The sequence below is a fragment of the Thermobia domestica genome, chromosome 16 (assembly GCF_964235325.1).
Source record: "Thermobia domestica chromosome 16, izTheDome1.hap1.1, whole genome shotgun sequence".
Lineage (NCBI taxonomy): Eukaryota > Metazoa > Arthropoda > Insecta > Zygentoma > Lepismatidae > Thermobia > Thermobia domestica.
Genome location: NC_137469.1, coordinates 181,155,020 through 181,168,125, shown reverse-complemented (window position 1 = coordinate 181,168,125; position 13,106 = coordinate 181,155,020).

Genomic DNA, 13,106 nt, shown 5'->3' with positions numbered 1-13,106 from the left:
ACTTCTGAACGGCAAAGCAACCGGTACAATGCCGAAAATCACATGTCTCGATAGAGCACAAGAATTTAAAGATCGTGGTTACTACGTTTTTGATGCACGTAAAAAAATAGTTGTGTAAATTTTGTAATATTAGACTAGCCTGGGAGCAACGCGATTCGTGTGTGAAGCAGAATGAAAGCGAAAATCACAAAAAGAAGTTGTTTTGTGTTACCGAGAAAAGAACAAATTTAACACCAGAAAATGTTGAAACAATGCTCATGTGTTATTTGCATAAGTAGACTGTGAACACTAAAGTTTTTTTTTCTATTAATGTTCTCTATGTGCGTGGTTTTTTGTTTAAATGATACTTTTATTCAATGAGGATGGTCAGTGTTATTTTTAAAAACTCAAATATTGTTTAATATAGTCATGCATGAGCTCATGTCATGATTGATGAGTGGAAATTAAGGTGAAATAAAAGGTAACTAACTGTAACTGCCAAGGAAAATAGTGTTCTTACATTGAATTTTTATTCAACGATTTCATCCCGCTTTACGCATACTTTTTATAACGAAATTACGAACTTTAATTTACCACAAAAACGTGTCTCTACTTCTGCAGTATTGTTGTTGTATATTTATTCGTTTCTCTGTACGGCACCCATAATTTCTCAACTTTAGAACCTCATATCTCCCTTATTTGAGAACTCTGATAATCCAGCTTTTGTTTATTTTCTTTCACGTTTTATGCCAGTTGTTTAATGTCAAAATGGTGTACGTTCTATTTGAAAAACTATAAGTTAGTGTTGGGATGGCAACACTACTTATGTGACACTACTGCCGTGTTTTTGATCTCGTGTTCCCCTCCCGTAGGTATCAGGTTATCTGCACATATTTTTCATTTTCTGCCTTTTCCGGTGCTTTTTGGGGTATAACTCGGCACAGCCTCACCCGGTCACTGCTTGGTATATGTATTCTACCTAGCGGATAAACAAAGCATTTCCGCACCGAGTGACTTATCATCAAGATGATTAGCGATCCACAATTAGTCCGGGTACCAATTTTCATAAATATCTAGCTGTCACGATTCGCATACGTCTCTTGTATGTGGAACAAAGACTCAGGAATCTACCCTATCCCTGATAAAAGCAGAAGTTCCGCAAGGCTTAATATTAGGCCCCCTATTATTTTCACTCTTTTCTGTAGATCTTTCTATAGTTATAAAGCATTCATCAGTTCACTTCTATGCAGATAATACACAGATCTTCATCAGTAGTACACCTGAAAATAATATGGACACCATAGAATTACTTAATAGGGATCTTTCAGTTGTTAACAACTGGTGCCTTAAGAATAGTCTTTTACTTAATCCAGTAAAATGTGTTTTCACTGTGTTGGGAACATCACATCAGTTGAGCAAATTCAACCCTGATGATCTAAAAGTAACTGTGGTAGATTCCATTTTCTCTCTTTGTAAAAGATCAAGGCTTAATAATAGATCAAGGGCTTAGCTGGAATAAACACATTTCTGAACAGTGTATTAAAGGTAAGCGCATCTTACGACAGTTTTATAAATTAAAAGGCTATTTGTCGCAAGAAACAAGACTATATCTTGTTAACACTCTCATTTTTCCTCTGTTCGATTACTGCGATTCAATATATGTTAGCTCTCTCTCCACTTAAAATACTAGGGCAATTCAGAAAATACAGAACTATTCTATACGCTTTTCTCTTAACTACAGAAAGTCTCAGCATATACTGCCGATACGTAATGAAAACAATATCCTAACCATGTCCCGAAGACGATATTTCCGGTACTGTTGTTTACTATATAAAATAAATTCACACAAAACACCACATTACTTGCATCATAAATTAACATGTAGATCAGAGATTCACCGTTACAATACCCGAGGAAGTAATAAACTGAATATGCCGAGACATTCTTTAAAAATAACAGAGAAGACATTTTCAATTTCGGCAGCAAGAATCTGGAACTCCTTACCAAAGTCAATCACTGACAAACCGTAAAATTCATTTAAATAATCACTCCAAACATTATTATTTAGTGACCAGAGACAAAGCATTGGCACACACTGTTTGGCCAGTACAGTAAGTACAGTATGAAATTTGACTGAAATTGAACGAGCAGTATGTGTATAGTGTTTTTTTTTTTCTTACATTTACTGAGTGTTTCGTTTATCCTTAGTATTATTGAATATACCGTGCTATATTGTTCTTTTGGTAACGATGAAAAGGGTTAGATGGCAGAGCAGCCTCCAGCCGAACCTTGCCCGCTGAAATAAAAACCAATTCCATTCAATTCAATTTCAAGTGGATTCCGTCATTCATGAATTGCGTGAAGTTCTGCGACAATTAACCAGTTTCAGGCAACATTCCATCTTGCAATACTTTGATGGATTGGTACGAATGAAATGTCACATTTGACGTTTGGAAGAGAACTCACTTCAGCAACACAACACAGGAATTGACTAAGGTCACGTTTCTACCTTCACTAAGTCTGTACACATCCAGCAAACAGGCTGGGGTACCCAGTGGACAATGGAGAATACACAGTCAGGAGTTATATTTCTTTACGAATTCAAACTGGGATATTCTGTACAAGCCGCAAAAGCATTAACGGTGCAGGGCTCATAGCGAGTAACTTTTTAAACTAAAAGTTACTATTTTCAAGTTGGTCACTAAAAGTTATTTTTTTAAATTTGTTACTAAAAGTTACTTTTTTGGGAAATAATGTGACATTTTCGTGTGATTTATGTTTTGCATTGGCACTTTTCTAAGAAAAATATAATAAAAAGAAATGGAAAAAGGCAGAAATTTGTTAGTCATTACTCTTTTGAAAGCTTCAGTACTTGCTGCCATATGTGAAACAGTCAGCTTTATTCTCACTTCAGCCTTTATTATTTCTAAAGCACAGTGGATGGTTGGTGGATGCTTAAGCTCTCAAGGTGGGGTTGAGAACCCTTCTGTGTCTATTCTTTCTTCTATAATAATGGTCTTTTAGTTTTCTCTCGTAATAGTTAACGCTCCGCTTAACGTTGTGTGTGTGTGTGTTTGTGTGGTTCATCATGTTCGTCTTGTGTTATGCTTCTTGTGTGGTCTTTTAAGAGTAGGTGATGAATTTGAATATTTCACGGCTTTGAGAACTCTCAATGCTAAGTTAAATATAATGTCTGGGATGAAGAAATTCGGAAATAAGCCAGAACTGGTTCCACTTACTCAGAAGCTTCTTGCATCTGCTAAGTCTGCCGTAACTCAAAGCTTACTTTGAAAACCTAAGAAAGGAGGAAGCTCGAAAAGAAGTACAGAAGAAAAGATGAAACAAAACAACAGAGAGGTAATGGAGAAATTCACAAAGAAAAAAAGGGGCATGATGAGAGTTTGGTCACTTTTTCGTGTGCTTTTGGTCACTTTATGGTCACTTTTCAACTATTTGCAAGAGACCAGACAGCTATGAGCCCTGACGGTGCATTTGGACCAAGAATGACAAATGAACGCACCATTCACCATTGGTTTGACATATTCTGTTCCGGTGACACAGTATTGGAAAATGAGCCTCGTGGGCAGCGACCAACATCATGTTCAGATGGGCTCCTCGGGATCACAGTGGAAGGCAAACCCTCGGAAAAGATTTCGTCAAATTCCAGACGAATTAGGCATACATCATACCACCAGGTTTCAAATTAAGCTTTTTTTATGAGACGGGAGAACTTCGTCTTGTTTATATAATACTTTATAATAGATAGTGGTACGGCGTTCATCTCTGGCGCGTAGATTTTCTCGGAGTTCCCAGTGTCTACCTATTTCCGTCATTCTACAGGGTGTCTATCGGTCACGAAATCAGAAAACGGCCATGAAAGTTAAAAAAAGTCACGAAACAGCTTTTGGGTCACTTTTATTTATCTGTACAAATATAAGTATAGACCGGAAAATTTTGTTCTATAAAACGTCAAAATTCACCACCAAAAATGTGTATGGTCTGCTGTAGACGCTACCAAATCACAAGCAAAGCACGCTTCTATCGCATGCATGAAAATACGGCCTAATTCGCACCCAAATTTTCTCTTGAGAATGTTGTGAAATTTTATTGATTGGTAAAGAAAAGGCCACGAAAAAGTCACGAAATTTCATTTTGGAATTATAGTAGACACTCTGTTCTACCATTTTCAATGTCTCATCATCAGCGTCTCTTCCTTAGCTTCGGTAGCGGAAAAAAATCATCAGATAAATTGAAATGATACGAGTAATGATTTATATAGGAGCCGGTTTAGGGGAATTGTTTCTGATACCTTGGTTGACTAATTGTGTTTCATCGTTCCACATTATTCATTCATTCCATTCTCGATTGGAGAATGGGTAACATTACACACACGATGTCCATTTATTCTTACCTTCATTACTTCTCATATGGTTGATTCTGAATGATTGTTCAGTCTAAAGCTATATTCTATATAGTTTTTCTTTTCTTTTTTTTTCTTTTTCTTTTTTTTTTTTTTTTTTTTTAAATAGAGCTAAAGCTGCTGCTGCACTTGCCTTCATACTCCAATGAACAATTTAAAATTCGTGTTTTAGATATAAACTAATTATTTACTGAGCAAAACTATATATGGAGTTAAAACGAAAGATAGAGGAAGTAGGACAGAGCAAAGCTAAAACAATCATATTCAGTATTGACGTGAAAGCTATGTTTCCAAGCCTAAGAAGGAACAACATTATTAAAAGGTATGTATATATGATTGTACAGCTATCCTGTATCATAGTGTGTGATGAAGCCAAAGAGTTAGTTGGCGAGACTGTAACACGTGTTGAATTTTAATGAAAATATATAGTTTTGCTCAGCAAATAATTAGTTTATATTTAATTATAACAAAGCAAAGCTTCTACTTATGGAAAATATCATGTTTTAGAGATACAAATGAGTTTAATATAAATACCAAGATATTTGTTTACTGATTTCACAGTATCATATTATTAATTTCTTTGTCAAATAGTCTAGATAAGTGGTTCTCAATCTAATTCCTATCACGACCCCCATTTTATCACATCCTCTTGCCAGTGACCCCCTTATAATTTTTGGTTTGTAATAAGCTTGTATGGGATTTTTAATAGACCTATTGCAGAGACCTCACAATATCAATCTATTTCTACTATTATAGAAATAGAAGAATCCATTTCTTACATATAATGGATAGTAATTTTCCTAAACGCGAATGGATTAAAACTAAATTTGGTCAGTTCATTTATATTACAAATATCGAATCCGATCTGTCATACTGTTTCAACATGGAGGCCATTCGAAAATTTTAAAACTCCCGTAATTTTTGGGTCATATGAATAAAAAAATTAAGTGATTTCTAAGTTTGTTTAAAAAAACTTGAACGATTCTTAAAAAAAGTTATTGAGTATTTTAATTGACTTGATAATTAGCGTCACGAAGATTCAACCGAACATTGCCGCACTAGTGAAATCACACCATGCTCAGGTATCTCATTAGCTTTCAACTATAATTGTATTTCAATATGCAGGTTGTGTTGCATTTGTATTTTTCTGGTATTTCAGTATGCACTTCTCATTATTATCATATCGTACCTCTTTCATTCAAATTGATATTTAAACAACTCTGCACCTGTTGAAAATGTGTAGTAGACATTTTTTGTCGTACTTAAATGTTTAGTAGATTTTTTGTTTGAAACTGTTTAGTAGATTTTTTTTGTTCTTAACAGTATGTATTAAAATAAAAATATTTTCCGGTATTAGATTTTAATTATATTTATCTCTTCCGCTTATCTTGGCGACCCCCATGAAACCCTCTCGAGACTCCCAGGTTGAGAAACCCTGGTCTAGATAAAAGTATGAATCATACCCAGCAGTTTACTGATTTTCTCGTTGTCGCGCTCCATGCACTTCCTAACCGTTCGTTTTCTAGTAATAAATAAGTAAATAAACAAATAACATGTTAGTAGGTGTTTTCTTCTATAGCCTGCCAGTTATGATCATCATAGTTAACTGGAGAGATTAGTGACAATTGCTCAGTATGGGAACCCTAAACAGTGTTGTACATGTCTGTATGTCTACCGCCGTTGTGTATGCTTTGCGAGGTTACACTGTTAACAAACGCTAGTGAAACAGAAAGAAAAATATGCCTGGCATTCGGTAGAGGTGTGGTAAATCAGCAGACAGTGCAACGATGTAATTAAGCGTACGGAACAAACAGTAATAATTAAAAACACCTAAATAGTATTTTATACTGTTAACAGGTCAGTCCAGATTCAGTTTAGAAAATTACTCTCGTCATACTCTTTCTCTGGAGAGAATCTGAAACCCGTTATAGCTTCTCCAACATTTAACCAAGACCATTACGAGGCAAGTGGTATCATGGTGTAGGGAAGTCGATCCTCTTACACGTATTCGAACGAGATATGCTAAACATATTGCCACTTCATCCTCCACCAGTATGTACGGCTTTTTCGAAGTCCAGCGCATTGCTGGCAGCCTGCTTACAACGATAATGTGTATTTGTATGTTCTTTTCAGTATTTTTTCCTGTTTAGGGGTAAAAGTGCTGTTTAAAAGGGCACAAGCTGCTGAAAATAAGAAGAAGAAAATATATATAGAACTAATTTTAATAGTTGTTATTGCATCGACATATTTTCTTGTTTCGGTTGCTATGACTACCTGTTTATGTTGTTGATAGAGTAACTAAGATATAATATATAACGTAAGATAATCTTGTATGAATTTGTTGTTCATCATTTTAATGTGTCATATTTGGTATTTATCGCACAATATATATAAGGTAACTTAGGGGATTAACGCCACCTTAAGGTTCTTTGATTTTTCACACTCTTATATGAACATTTAGATAAGTGGAAAAGGCATTCAGCAATAGAATAGTCTTTGCACCGTTCGACGAAAAAAAATCGTCTCACTCTTTGCAATAATAAACTGTGTGGAAGCCATTTTGTGTAATGGGAGATTTTTGCATGTGTGGATAATAACGCCAGTGGCACCGGGGTAATAACATCATGGAATAGATTTTCTCACAACCTAAGTACAACATGATATTAATTACTTGGCATACACATAAACATTATTTACGCTAAGATTAATTATAATAGATACTGAATCTGAAGAGAAATATTAAATAGAACGTAAAATGATGGAAAAATACAAAGAAACACTGACTTGTATTTCCATATAATGATTTATTAAATGATACCTGTTTCTTTATTGCTTATAACAGTTCAGACGTTTAATAATAAGCGTAGTTCAAACTTTCATGCTAAATAAATGAAGCGTGAATGAAATCGAGAAAACATAATAAACTAGACAAACATAATAATATAAAGCATAAATAATTTTCAAAAAGACCAAAGTTGAATGGATTCATTCAAATTTTTCTAACAAGGAGAGACTGCCAACCTTGAGAGCTGTATTTAATTCAAACTTTGCAAAATAGGTATTTCGACGTCACTGAGAACGATGATGATCATAGAGTAATGATATAGTATAGTATAGTATAGGAACTAGTATAGTATAGTATAGTATAGGTAATAGCATAGTATAGTATGGTACAGGTAATCAGTGGTGATGATAGTCGTTCGAAGCACTGCTACTTTGTTATGGACGACTATCATCACCGTTCTCAGTAAAGTCGAAATACCTATTTCGCAAAGTTTGAACTAAATTCAGCTCTCACAGTTGAGATCCTTTTCTTGTAATGTAACTTACAAGAATATTGAAGGTTGCAAATAATGTAATGTAAATATTACACGTTAGATATTAAGGTAAGTTATTACACGTAAAAGTCGCAAAGGTAAGTAAGTTATGAAATTATGCTTTTAAACTTGGTAATTAGTTTTGAAGTTAGAGGATACCCAATGTCACATAACTTGATAATTCTTTCACACAAGGTGGCCTCTTGTTCTGAACACAGAGTAGGCTTTGTTCCTAATTTGGTTGTTGTAGTGCCTTTTCTAGGTGTTCGTCTTGATATTTTGTAATCTTGCTACTGGCTGTGACAGACAATTAGTTTTCCTTCACTAATATCAACGCAACTTCGAGTACGTCTTTGGGCCAAGCTGTTCATAGATTGCGTTTTTTGTATTTCTGAGGCATCTACAACATAAATCAGAATTTCGAATAACAACAACACCAAAAATACCCCGATTCGGAAAAGGCGTTATTGCCCCAACCATTGATGTTTTTCTTTCGAAATGTAAATCACACATTGCACGAGAGGAAGATAATTGGTCACTATTGTATTTACAAACTATAGGCTATGCCCTATAAAAATAATACACAATGTAAACTTTTAACTCGCGATATAAATGTCGCCACACTGACAACTTACCTTTCCAATTTTACAACAGACGTTGAGAACGTTCTCCTAATACACTCTTTCCATACTCACGCTCGACACAACGGCGCCAATAAACTGCAAACTCACCATGTGGTTTCACTAGCAACGACGCATATACTGGATCTAACAACTTGCAGATAACTTGTAAACTGTGTGAGATATGCTTGCGTGGCGTTATTATCTCGTCCGGTGTTATTCCCCCGAAGCACCTTATTCTAAAGTGTATAATCGTGGTGTGTGACTTATTTTAACCTTATGAACTTTATAAATAGTAACTATTCAATATTTGGAACTGGGGAATGTAACGAAGAATAACGTTACATATAGGTGGTGCCGAAACGGGATCTTTGAGGTTAGTTAGAAGTTTCAGTAAACTGTCTCATATATTTGAACACCACGGAGTATATTTTATTACGAAATAAAAGGAAAATATACAGAAACACCGAAATGAATATTCATAGGAATGAAGATACTAGTACTGGAGTTGAAGATACTAATTTACCAGTAATAGACATCAACGACTGTGATTGACCTTATACGACAACTAGGACAGCATATGGATTCCAAATTGGAACAAGTATCGCAACATTTAAATACTAATAAAGAGCAGGTAGATGTTATGATGGTACAAATGAATACCAAAATGGAACAAGTAACACAAAAATTTGATACCAAAATGGAAAGAATAGAACAAATGTCGGAACAGATAAATACCAAACTGGAATTAACCGACAATGGAATAGAACAAATTATCCACAGTTTTGCGGTTGTGAAAAGTACAGTTGAAGTGGTAGAAACGCAAGTTAATGACCATACAAACCAGATTAGAGGATTGCAAGAAGAAATACAGTCTATCAAGGAGAAGCTTAGTACATCAAATTGTAATCCCGATCTTGTCGTCAACGTAGCTTATGTGGGACGTAAGATAGCTGAATCCAGACCATGTGAAGAGGATAGTAATCCATCTGAAAGCTATTCCGAAAGGGATGACATCGTTTCTGATGCCGAGAATGAAGAGAGAAGACCGCATCGGAGGAACAATGCATACGTAAAATCTATACGTCTAAGATATTTTAATAATAATACCCGTTTAAAATTTAGCGAAATAAGATCCCTGACTAAATTTAGTGGTAGATCTGAGGATATACCAGCAAGTACGTTCTTAAAAAAATTGAAGAGGAATGTGAACTAATTGGTGTAGATAAGTCTAAGTTTCTCAGAATTTTGCCACATATTTTGTTACCGCCTTGCTCGGTATGGTTCAAAGCTATCAGGTGTAGTCTACATAACTATTCAGATTTTAAAAATGCTCTGATAGCAAATTACGAAAATGATTTTATGTTAGCAAACCGTGATGCTCAGATTAGGAACAAGCTATATGATCCTAAGGTAGATAAAAGTCTCACAGATTTTGTGATTTCAGCGTATAACTATTTGAAACTGATCAATCCATATCAGCAGGAATCACGCGTAATTGCATCGATACGAATATTATTACCTTTTAGGTTGCAGCAAATACTGATCTCTTCCCAATGTATTAATTTTAATCATCTAATTATGATAGTTCAAAATTTTGAAAGTCAGTCTATGCTGCAAAGTAATACTAACAGAAATCAAGCTAATCATATTCCTGTTCGAAATATCAATGTTAAGGAAGATTATAATCCTAATGCAAGAGGTAACTTTGGATTTTCTCGTAATAGTAATACGACCGAATCTAATTTTAGAAAAAATAGAAATAATATTCCTACATCTTATAGAAATAATGTAAACAACTGACCTAATTTTCCACGTACTACTAGATTTTGTAGTGATTACATAGGTGGCAGAAATTTTCTGAATAGGAATCAAAAAAACTGGCGAATAAATAGTATACAGGACTGTACTCAAGATTGTGCTATTCAATGTAACTTAATCGAATCTTTTGGTAATGTCACTTGAATTAAAAGATGTAAAAACGTAAACTTTTGGGTTTACGCAATATTGACGAGCTAAAGTTATGGCGTCCGTCAAAACATACTAAAAGTAAATGGATGCAACTAGTTAAAACGTTAGTTTCTACAGAAGTTTTATCTAAGATCAATATAGATAATGTCGTGTTTTCAGATTGATTCTTAATGTAATAACTTCTTTATTGTATGATTGTTTTATGTGATATCGATTAGTTCTTGTTTTGTTTCACTTTGAATATTGTTATGATTTTCTTGTAATTTGTACTTCGTCTGAATTCTATACAGTCACAATATGAATGTTGTCTATCAAAGTTAGTCTAACTATGCTCGAATAAATGAAATATGTCGTGTTGTATTTTAACTTATACCAACTTTATTGTTAATAAGTATAAATTATATTGAGTTAAAGAATTTATTTAGGACCTAAATAATTAACAAACTTATCGTATTTTGAATATGTCCTTCTCATCAGTAATTTTATAAAATTAAAATAAAATTGATTATCAAAAAAAGTGGGAAAATGTATTAAGATAAAGTGGTATTAAGATAAAAATAATATATTATCACATGAATTGCAATTTTAATATGTAAAGGCTATTCAAAAAGTAAGGTAACCACATATATGAAATGTTCAATAGTCCAGGATTCTTTCTCCAATTGTAACCAATTTAAGAATTCCTATAGTTCGGGAGCCATATATACAACGATAATGTGTATTTGTATGTTCTTTTCAGTATTTTTCCTATTTAGGGATAAAAGTGCTGTTTAAAAGGGCACAAGCTGCTGAAAAGAAGAAAATATATATAGAACTAATTTTAATAGTTGTTATTGCATCGACATATTTTCTTGTTTCATTTGCTATGACTACCTGTTTATGTTGTTGATAGAGTAACTAAGATATAATATTTAACATAAGATCATCTTGTATGAATTTGATGTTCATCATTTTAATGTGTCATATTTGGTATTTTTCGCACAATATATATATATTTTAAAGTATATATATATATATATTCTAAAGTGTATAATCGTGGTGTGTGACCTTTTTTAATCTTATGAACTTTATAAATACTAACTATTCAATATTTGGAACTGGGGAATATAACGAAGAATAACGTTACATGCTGGACTGATTTAAATCCTTTTGAAAATATATAGGATACCCTTGAATGTTATTCTCCTTTGGGCCTTCCAATGCGTTGTGGATTACGTTATTGCAAGAGTGGATGCCATTTCCAACGTATGTTGTTAGGTAATCTTGGATATGTTAAATCTTTACTCACAGCTCTTAGTTCGGGATAATCACATAGACTATCGGCACCTTTCTAGAAGTTTAATGAAACAGGTGACACGCCATGTATGTAGCCCTCGTTGTTGTTCTCAAGTAAATTAAGTCTTTTTACGTGCTCCAGATGTGTATCTCTGGCTACCATTAGTAATGGTATACATCACTTTAGATTGGTTTGTACTATCATTTTTTTTTTCGCAATTTACATTTTGTGTAGCAACTTGCAACACAAATTTCAATTTTGTATCGCAATTTGTAAATTTTGTATCGCATTTTATGTACAATAATGAGTAATTGTAGATTCAAAAAAGAAGTCTAATAAAAACGAAAGTACTTCACAATTGCATTCATTGTGAATGAAATTGTGAATTACTTTCGTATTTATTGGATTTCTTTTATAAATTATTATTTGGTCGGGATGTTTTTGAGTTAGGTTTCGTGACGTCTCGTCAGGAGAAATCTTGCAAATACTGTATGTTGGTCTCTACAAGGGGCGTAAATGGGCATCCGGTGTATTAGTCGGTATATCAGTATTCAAATGAAAAGCGAAAGGAAATGAGAGAGAAAGACGAGTGTATTTTTTTATTATTATTATTATTTTCGGCGCTAAAAAATGCCGTTACTGTTTCAGTGTTCTACTGTACGTACTTCTGCGTTTTACTAACCATACCAAGCCCCATTCATGTTACATCTCATATCGTCTAGGTCCAATATAATTCGAACTTGCTTTTTCTGCTGCCAATGTGACTTTTCTTCAAGGGATTTTTTTTTATTACATACTCAGAAACAAGGATAGAATGACCCGAAACTTGAGAAGGTTTGGAGAATGACAAAGGGAAGGAAAGACAGAGTGGAAAACTGTTTTGTAACCCAAAGTCGAGGCATTTTTTTCTTGCAGCAACTGACCTTTCAAAGAAAAGTTTCTTGAAATAATAGTAATATTTCTTCGGCTTTCTCCTTATTTTACCTTGTGTGGTAATAATGAAAGATTAAAAGATGCACCACAGTTTCCGATACATTTTTCAATTTTATTGTATTTCTATGTTTTTACATCGCGAACTGAGATGCAGTACCGCTTTAGAAAAAAAAACAAAAACGCTGGTTTGTACATATTTTATTGTATCGTAGCTGTAATTTACACTACTTCAAAAAATGTTTTTTACCAATGGGTATTGGCAACACGAATTGTTCACTTAACGAAACTAGCAGTGATGTCTACACATCGTGTTCAACATATACTTCGAAAGTATTGGCCCTATAATCGCAATTAACGACTCGTCTGCATTTCTCAGTTTGCTTGGATAGTTGAGTTGAGTTGATTTTAGTTTAGCGTCCCTTTCAGCAGCGAGGCTATATGAGACGTGGACCTACTGATTAACGTGGAGTCCGAACCACATGAGCTCCCGCCGGGAATCGAAGCCGGGTCTCCCACGCCAAGGGCGCGTACGCTAACCGCTTAGCCACGGAGGAGCTCTTTGCTTGGATAGGATGAAATGTTTCTGTAGT